Source organism: Camelus ferus, chromosome X, assembly GCF_009834535.1.
Source record: "Camelus ferus isolate YT-003-E chromosome X, BCGSAC_Cfer_1.0, whole genome shotgun sequence".
Taxonomy (NCBI): Eukaryota; Metazoa; Chordata; class Mammalia; order Artiodactyla; family Camelidae; genus Camelus; species Camelus ferus.
The window spans coordinates 23,123,557-23,133,538 of record NC_045732.1 but is presented as its reverse complement, the minus strand read 5'-3'; positions in this window follow the sequence as shown (position 1 = coordinate 23,133,538).

The following is a 9,982-nucleotide window of genomic DNA, read 5'->3' as shown; positions in this document are numbered from 1 at the left end:
GGACATGAGTTATAGGAAGACAATGAGGATGAGTGTGATTTCTGGGGCTCATGGAATCATATCCCCTAAGTGACTGTCTACATGTGAATGAAGTCTGTTCCCTGAGCCAAATACCAATTCACTACATCTTACAGAAAGTTTCACCTGCACCCCCACAAGCAGTGGGGAAGGTAAACCTCCTTTCTGAGGGTATCTCTGCTTTTCAGCAGTACACAGGCTCCACCACGAGGAAAGATTAACAGTTATCTGACTGGAGGCTACAGGGGAATGTTTCAAATACGTAAGGAACATATGGATATGCACCCACAGTGCAAAAATTCAGGCTGCAGTGAGTGAAGGTGCTGTGGTCAGACACATTCCTGAAAGTCTGTATTGAACTAGACATGGAACATACACCCTCTCAGTAAGACACTGCCAGATGCGCCAAAGGCCAAGACAGAAAAAAAAAAAAAAGACAAATACCCCCATAATCTAAAATGAGTGCTAGGCCACCTTGTAAAGAAACGGAATCAAATGAATTAGCCTATCACCCAACCCAGATATATAAAATTATTTAGTTGGAAGGAGAAAAAAAATGTTAGAAGGAGTTGTCAGCATGCTAGAAATTTCCTCCACAGACTCATGGGGGAGGAACAAAGATTGTTTCCCTGCTTGCCAGAAAACCACTGGCAAAGTGCTTCAGAAAGACTGACTAATGTTCAATAGTTAAGAGGCACTGGACAAGCTGACAGGAACAAAGGCTCTGGACCCAGAACACCCATACCAGGTGACACTTCCCAGTACGGTGCTCTTCCCTAAGCTGAAATTCCTGATCTCTAAATTAAGGTGGGTAAGTCATATTACACACACTTTCTGTCTCTCTCCCAGGTCCCGGGGTTCACATTAGCCCTTCCAGTGTCAAAACCTTCCATACTGTTGTCTTCTGGACCTCTGAAACGCTCATTCCTCATCCTTGACTCTGCCCTCTACCCAGGGGATTTCTTCATCTAGTGACAACCACATGGTCAACAAGGCTTCAAAATTACCCTCTTAGGAACGTGTTCCCTGATGACTCACTCACCCGCTCTGAGCCCACTGTAGAATAAATCCTTGTTTTTGCTACAGACCCTCACAGCAGTCTATATTTTTCTTTCAGAATAAGCATTTTAGTTTTATAATTATATAATATTCCTATAAATTACTGACAATGTCCCCAAAATTTGCTCTTTAAAAGCAGAAACACATCCCTTTGGTTAATGCTGCCTCCTAAATAAGAGTGTCTGGTACATAATAAGTACTCAAAAGTATTCTGGAAATGACATACTTCATATAAGATCGAGTGCTGGTAGATTAATTTGTATGAGTGTGACCAGGGCAGAACATTAAAAGGTGAAGATGCAGTATAAAGAATAAATGGGTCGATGACAGAACAGCCCAGTATGGAGCAGGCAATGGAGAAAGATGTCTGGAGACGGATGAGGTTCACAGAATCACAGCCCCTCAATGTCTGTCTCCATATGGATAAGGTGTGCTCCACAAGCCACATACCAACTCCCATGACCTTGATTTTTTAAGACTATCATAGAAAAACACATGTGCCTGACCAACAATGAACACCAGGCAGAAGATTCTCACTCTTGCTCTTTCCCCCAAATGTAAATAAAAATCCTGTTTGTAATCTGGCCTTTTCCCATCCTCCCACCCTTCCCAATCTTGACTCTTTGTACAAATGACAGATAATCAAAAGCTGTCCATATTCAACTAGAGGCTCCTTTCAGAGTTCAAATGGCCCAACAACACTCCTAGCTTAATATATATGAGCTTTATCTTGCATTCTTTGGAACTCCTTCATTTTTACTGAATCTAAACATTTGATTTCTATAATTAATAGAGTCTCAGAGCTGAAGTAAGATTTTATATTTATCATTTATTTCAGCTTCAATACATAGAGAAAGTATTAAAATATCTCCCACACAAAGGCGAAGCAACTGAGGCACAGAAAGATTTAATGTCTCTCCCAAGACCACCAGGACAATGAGCAGAACCTAAAATACCTGACCCCAAAAGCAAGAGGAAGAGGAGGTTTCACATCAGATGAAGGTGCCATCTCATGTCCTGGGCAGATAAACCTCGCCTTTCATGGTTATTCTGAGAAAATAGCAATACACAGGCATTACCACTTAACCTACAACAAGGAAAGCGCAAAAGGAAATGTACTCATCATGCCTACAATTAATTGTGTAGCAAGTGAAGGAGGTGTGAGTCAGACACGCCCCCAAAAGTTTGTAATTGAACAGAATGGAGAAAGCAACACGTCCTCTACCATAAGAGAAGTGGCAGAGGTTCCAAAGCACAAAACATTAAATGCCCAATATAATTGTATTCTAACGTGAGGGGCTGGGCCACCTTGCAAAATAATGATCAAAACTAGTTCTACTAGCATTATACCATGACCACATGCAAAGATATAAAATAGTTTAATTGGAAGAAATATAAAATTTCCAATGAGAATTGTCAATGTGGTAGGCATATTTTGCACCATCATGACCCCAGGCCTCCTTATTCTGCTTCTAAAAAATATCATTAAACATTCTGTGTAAATGGGAGGTTCCCTCCTGGGGAAGTGCCGCATATAGAACTCAAATTGACTTTCTTTAGCATGCATTCCACTGAAAACAGAGTGGCAGTCATCTCTTTCTCTTTTTTCAGTTTCTTCTATGAGAATCCCAGCCATCCTTCAATGGTTCCTGCTACCTGGCTAGTCCACAGAGCATCAATGATTCAGCAAACATCCCAAGTGGCTCCAAATGCTGGGTACTTCTTCCTGTAATCAGGTATCATCGTTGTCTGACTGGATGCAGCCAATGAATCCCAAAATGAAGTAAAACCTAAGTCTATTACAGAAATTCCCCAATCTGCTCTGGGAATGGGTCTGGCAATAATACTCAAAAAAGGTATCTATTGCAGTACATGAACAATAGTACACTTGAAAGGAGGGTAGAATACCAGCTCTAGTATTTCTGGCTAGGGGACCCAAGGATCCCTCTCTTCTCAACTATACAGTGGGCAAGCTGCACATTTCCAGGATTCCATGGCTTCATATGATGAAATCTCCAGGTCTTGTTTGGGGCCCAGTCTCAAAGCATCTATGCAGCTGGCACTAGTCCTAACCTGGGCAGGACATGTCTGATGAGCTGCTGATTCCACTGAATTTCCCTCCAAGGGTCCTTATCCATGGGTATTCATAAAACACATGAACAGATGGTATGCATCTTTAGCATTCAGCTAACAATGTTCATTCCAGCAAAGGCTAAAAATTTATCATCCAGTCTTTCAGCTGCCAACCACCAACCCACACTACCAGGGCATTAACAGCTGTACATGAGTCAGTAAAAACGTAGCAAGATGCAGTCTGGAGCTTATTCTCCAGAACAAGCATCACATCCCAGACTCCACTAGTTGAGCAGAATTCCCATTGCAGGCACAACTGTAAACAGTTTTCTTTGGTACTGTGAAGCTACACTGGCCCACATCCCCTACTGGATTTTAATTTAGTGTATAAATCAATAAACTAGACCCAAGCATCCACAAGAAACTTACTGTACCAAATCATCAAGAAGCCTGAGTTGATGACCCAGTCCCTACATCTACAATAGCCATACCTGGAGAGTGACTGGGCACATTTTCCTGTAGCTATGAGACACCATTAATGCCATTAAGTCTTTCCTTGATATGCCACTTTCACATAAACATGAAGGCATGAAGGTAATAACCACTTCATGGGATTCTCATCTCACCAATCCCTTGACAGGGATACGAGGGTATAAAAACCGCTGTTCTTGCTTTGTTGCTCTCTTGATGTCCATCACTACCCACTAACAAGCCAGCAACTGTCTTTCAAATGAAGCATGCCCAGTTGCGGTGTCAGACAAGCCCCAAAAACAAAAGCACAAATAGCAACATTACCTTAACATCCTCAAAGAGACTGAGCTATCAGTACTGGATGTTATATTAATGACTTAATTTCAGGAATACTTCTGAGTGCCTCTAGTGGCATTCATTAATAGACTATAAGCCATTACTTTACAAATGGATGAATGTGAACAATTACATACCAGGAAGGGAAAACAAAACCCCAAAGTGAGTCATTTCCTTACTTGGGTGGCTGTTCTTTAATATGTGACAGGTTAATCTAGCGCCAATTACTAAGAAGTTGGACCAACTCTCTAAGGCAGACCATCTGCTGCTTTTGTCCCTTCCAATTTAAGTAATTTCATCCATGTAATGGTACCAGGACACCTGCAATGAGGTTTCAGCATTCCCTGGTTTTTGTCCTATCTGCTGGTGAGAAATTGTGGGTCTCACTGCACTGCCACATTAACATACAACATAATCTGACCCATGAAGGCAAACAGACTCTAATCACATAGGTTCGGTGGGATTTGAAAAAAGCATTAGTATATCCACTGCGACACACAAGACCCTTCAGTTTGCACAATGGAGTCTGAGAATGTGACACCTGGAACTACAATATGATACCTGGAACTACAAAGGCAAGGAGGACTGCTGCCACATTGAGTGTGTGGTAATCTACAAGGAGGCATCAAGTACCCTTTGTTTTTTTCACTAGCTGCCTAGGGATACTGTAGATGGTACTGTCTCTTTAAGCACATCTACCTCCATTAGTTCCTTGGCCAGTGGAGAGACCTTCTTTTACAACTCCCTCAAATCAGACTCCTATCTTACTTTACTGAAACCTCATGGCTGGGCTGGGGAAGCCTGGTGGGCTCCCAGCTGTCCACTTGTCCCAGTCCCATTGCTCTATCATGGCATTTCCTCATCAGGAACACCACCCTACAATCAAGAAAAGAATTACACAATCCAGAAGGATCCCTACTTCAGGATGACACCTGCACCCCAATGTTCATAGCAGCACTATTTACAATAGCCAAGACATGGAGACAGCCTAAATTCCAATCAATGGATGACAAGATAAAGAAGATGTGGTATATTTATACAATGGACTACTACTCAGCCATAAAAACTGACAACATAAAGCCATTTGCAGCAGCATGGATGCTCCTGGAGAATGTTATTCTAAGTGAAGTAAGCCAGAAAGAGAAAGAAAAATACCATATGAGATCACTCATATGTGGAATCTAAAAAAAAAAAAAACACAAACAAAGCATAAATACAAAACAGAAATAGACTCACAGACATAGAATACAAACTTGTTGCCGGGGGGGCGGAGGGTGGGAAGGGATAGACTGGGATTTCAAAATTGTAGAATAGATAAACAAGATTATACTGTATAGCACAGGGAAATATATACAAGATCTTATGGTAGCCCACGGAGAAAAAAATTTGACAATGAATATATATATGCTCATGTATAACTGAAAAATTGTGCTCTATGCTGGAATTTGATACAACATTGTAAAATGATTATAAATCAATAAAAAATGTTTAAAAAAGTGTACATGGAAAACAAAAGGAAAAAAAAAGAAAAGAATTACATATACTTAACAAGACTTCTCACAGTCAAGCAGTACTGGTTAAAATAACATGTGTGTGTAATTATCAGCTGTGTATTTAGATCCTCCTGAGGAGTGACCTGCACCTCCACCTCGCAAAGAAGTAAGTTTTGTGCTTTCCATGCGGACGCAGATCCTGAGAAATGGAATGTGGTAAATTTCCTCACTCTGACGAAGGAGGAACAAAGATTATTTCCCCCTTACTTCAAGCAAATGACAAAGAGCTTCAGAAAGCTTATCTTATGTCCTGTGGAGTTTGCAAAACAACACAAGAATTAATATCTGGCTCACACAATGAAGTCAGGAACCTGGGGCTAGAACTATATCTGCCAGAAGGTACCATAATACCGCTGGCTTGGGAGTGAACTGCACTTCACCATGTTCAGAAGAAAGAATTGGGTTTTTCCTGTCCACACGGGGCCTCTACATGGTGAATGACTTGAGTTTGCATTAAAACAAAAGCACTGAAGAGGAGCCCTTGGGAAGAAAAAAGGGAGCACAAGAAAGTGGTGAGTCACAAATTCAGGGGTTGAGCATGAGCCTAGTGCCTAGTCAGAGGAAAGGCACATCCCTGAAAGCCTGCATTGAATGAGGTGCTGAATGCATGTCCTCTCAGGTAAGACACGTGAGAGAGGCTCACTTATGTGTTAAATTGTGTTCTCCCCAAAACTCATGTATTGAAGCCCTAATGCAGCCAGGACCTCAACATAAGACCTTATGTGGAGGCAGTCATTAGTGAGATAACCAAGTTAAAATGAGGCCACGACACTGACCCTAATCCAATGTGTCTCTATAAGAAGAAGAAATCCGGACACAGGCACATACACAGAGGGAACACCACGTGAACATGAAGACGCCATGTTCAAGTCAACAACTGAGTCCTGCAACACCCCTTTCCCTCACATCTCTCAGAAGGAATGAACTCTGCCACCACCTTGGCTTTGACAATGATATAGTAAATTTCTGTTGTTTAAGCCACTCAGTTTGTAGTGCTTTATTACGGCAGCCCTACAAACTATTACAGGCTCTAAAGACCAATACGACAAATGTCAAATATCCCCATATCCTACAGCGAGGTGCTGACCAGCCTGCAACATAATGGGCTCAAGTGGGATCCATCGGCACTCCCCATTATCTGACACAGAGATGTAAAAGAGGTGAGGTGGAAGGAGGAGGAAAGAATTGTCAGAGAGCTGTCAACACGGCGAGCATCTACAATCAAAACTTTTTAAGAGTCCTTTAAATTTACCCAAAAAGGCTCCCTGAAACACCCACGCTTGAAACTGCAGAGATAACATCACACTGGAGATAATTCAATATGGAAATTTGCTGAGAAAAACTAGGAGAATTCTGGTACAGAGATACCCGAAGGCAGTCACATACATGGGGGGGCCTCCATGCACCCTAACAACTCCTACAAAGATGGGATAAAGGGACACCAGCTTACCTCACTGTACCTGAGCACAACTTTCTGGTATTCGCCCGTGCCTCCTTTTTTCTCTCCTTCTCTGCCATATTCCCCTTTTCCAATTACTTTTCCCCATTTCTCTCGTATTCTCACTCATTATACCAAGAGATAGACATAAGAATGCAGTGCTTCTCTGGCTCAGGTCTGAGCCCCAAACCTACAATGAGACTTTCTTAGGGGAACCCGGGCACAGAGAGTCCTAATGGAATCCATTTCCCCAATATCACCTTCCATATGAATGTTTTTCTAAAGTATATAAACCTACCAAAAACCCTGGGCCGCAATTAGATTTTCCTCCCTCCCTTTTCATAATCAACTTCCCCCTTTTACAAACTATAAAACTCTTAGAAGGAAACACAGCTGTTAGTCTTTGCAACCTTGTATTGCCCATCTTTAGTATGACATCAAAAGCATAAGCAACCAAAGTAAAAGTAACTGCACTGGGAATCATCAAAATTGTAAAAAAATTTTGTGTCAAAGGGCAGTATCAAGAAAGTGTAAAGACAATCCACAAAACAGGAAAATACATTTGCAAATTATATATCTGGTAGTATCCAGAATACAAAAAGAGCTCTTAAAACTCTACAATCAAAAGACAACCCAATTAATTAACAGACACACACTACTATATATAAAACAGATAAACAAAGACCTATTCTATAGCACAGGGAACTATATTCAATTTCTTGTAATAAGCTATAATGGAAAAGAATCTGAAAATACATGTGTATATATGTATAACTGAATCGTTTTGCTGTATATCTGAAATTAACATTGTAAATCAACTACATTTCAATAAAAAATAAAATTTAAAAAAGACAACCCAATGAAACAATGGGCAAACATATGACTAGACATGCTTCCCAAGAAGATATACAAATGGCCAAAAAGTACATGAAAAAATGCTCAACATCTCTAGGCAAATACAAATCAAAACCACAATGAGATACCACTTCACACCCACCAGGATGGCTATAATCAAAAACAAAGACAGTAACAAGTGTTAGTGAAGATTTGGAGAAATCAGAAAACCCTTGTATAGTACGAGCATGCAATGGTGCAGCCACTGTGGAAAACACTTTGACAGTCAAAATGTCAAAAGTCTTCAAAAAGCCAAACATAGAGTTACCACATAGATCAGCAATTGAATTCCAGTATAGGTATATCCCTAAGAGAACTGAAAACATACATCCACACAAAAACGTATCCTCTAATGTTCCAAGCAGTATCATTCACAACAGCCAAAAAGTGGAAACAACCCAAATGTCCAACAGCTGATAAATGGATAAACAAAACACAGCATATCTTTACAATGGAATGTTATTTGCCCATAAAAAAAAAGAGCGAAGGCAGAACACAGAGGATTTTTAGAGTAATAAAAATACTCTGTATGATGCTATAACAATGGATATGTCATTATACATTTGTCCAAAACCACAGAATACACATAATATTGCAAATGCACTTTAAAAAACCTGAACTGTACACTTTAAAATTGTGAAGTTTATGTACATGAACTGTATTTCAAAACAACTGTAAAGTTAAATAATAATGAAAATTTATCAAACTCACTGTTTGTGTGGGTCATGAATCCAATGGTTCTGGCTCAGGGTGTCCCATGAGGCTGCAGCCGAGATGTCACCAGGGCTGCAGTCAGCAGAAGCGAATGGAGCTGGAAGATCTGCTTCCAAGGAGGTGCAGTCACAAGTCTGGCAAGTTGGTGCTGGGAGCTCATGGGAGGCCTCAGTTTCTCCCCATACGGGCCTCTCCAGAGGCTGCCTGAGTGTCCTTGTGACTTTGTGGATGGCTTCTCCTAGAATGAGAGAGGGATAAACGTGGCTACCTCAAGCAAGTAACAAAGTTTCAGAAAGCTCGTGTCTCCTGTAGGTTGAGGATCTTAGGAATCAGTGTCTGACTCAGACAGGTAAACTCTAGAGGCTGGGGCTGGAACTGTCCCTGGCAGAAGGGACAATAAAATGGCAGACTTGTATGTAAACTGAACTGCCCACAAATGCAGAAAAAAATCTGTGTTTCCAGGGAACAAATGTGGACGCCACAAAAATGATGGCCTGAGACTATCACAGAAGGAAAAGCAGCCAAGTGGGCCACCCAGGGGAGCAGAAGGACCCCAACACAGTAATGGGTTACAAAAGGCCTAGGACTGAGGGAGAGTCTAAGTGACTATTCAAAGGAAAGACACTCGATGTGACAGAGCCTACACTCTGAGGTCTCTCAAGGAACTTGCAAATGTCCCCATGACAGTGTCAGACAGGGATTTCCTCCATATCACACATGCAACTTTGTCAACCACATGAGGGTGTACCCTTTTCCCACAATGCTCACAGTTTCTGGGCCCGCATTATAAATCAGAAACAGTATGTGGTCAAATTTACGTTTAGACATGTATGTGACCATTGACTAATATCTGTGAGTGTCCTTGGAGTTTCAGCTCAAAAATCATAGGACATGTCCGTTGTATTATTACTGCCCTCCAATGGCAGTGTCTGGCACACAGTAAGTACTCAAAGAGTAGTCCTGACCCCTACCCCACAACATACACAAAATTAACTCAAAAAGGATTAAATACCTAAATGTAAAGGCTGTACCTATAAAACTCTTAGAAGGAAACTTAGGTTTATAGCTTTATGACCTTGGATTAGGCAATGGCTTCTTAAACATGACAAGAAAGCACAAGCAAGCAAAAATATAGACAAATTAGACTTCATCAAAACTAAAACCTTTTGCACCAAAGGACACTATCAATAAAGTAAGAAGAAAACCCAGAGAATGGGACAAGATATTTTTAAATCATATATCTGATAAAAGTTTAGTATCCAGAATATATAAAGAACCCTTACAACTCAATAACAGAGAGAAAAACCGAGTTATAAAATGGGCAAGCGATCTGAATAGACATTTCTCCAAAGACAATACACATGAAAAGATGCTCAACATCATTAAACATTTGGTAAATGCCAATCAAAATCACGAAGATACCACT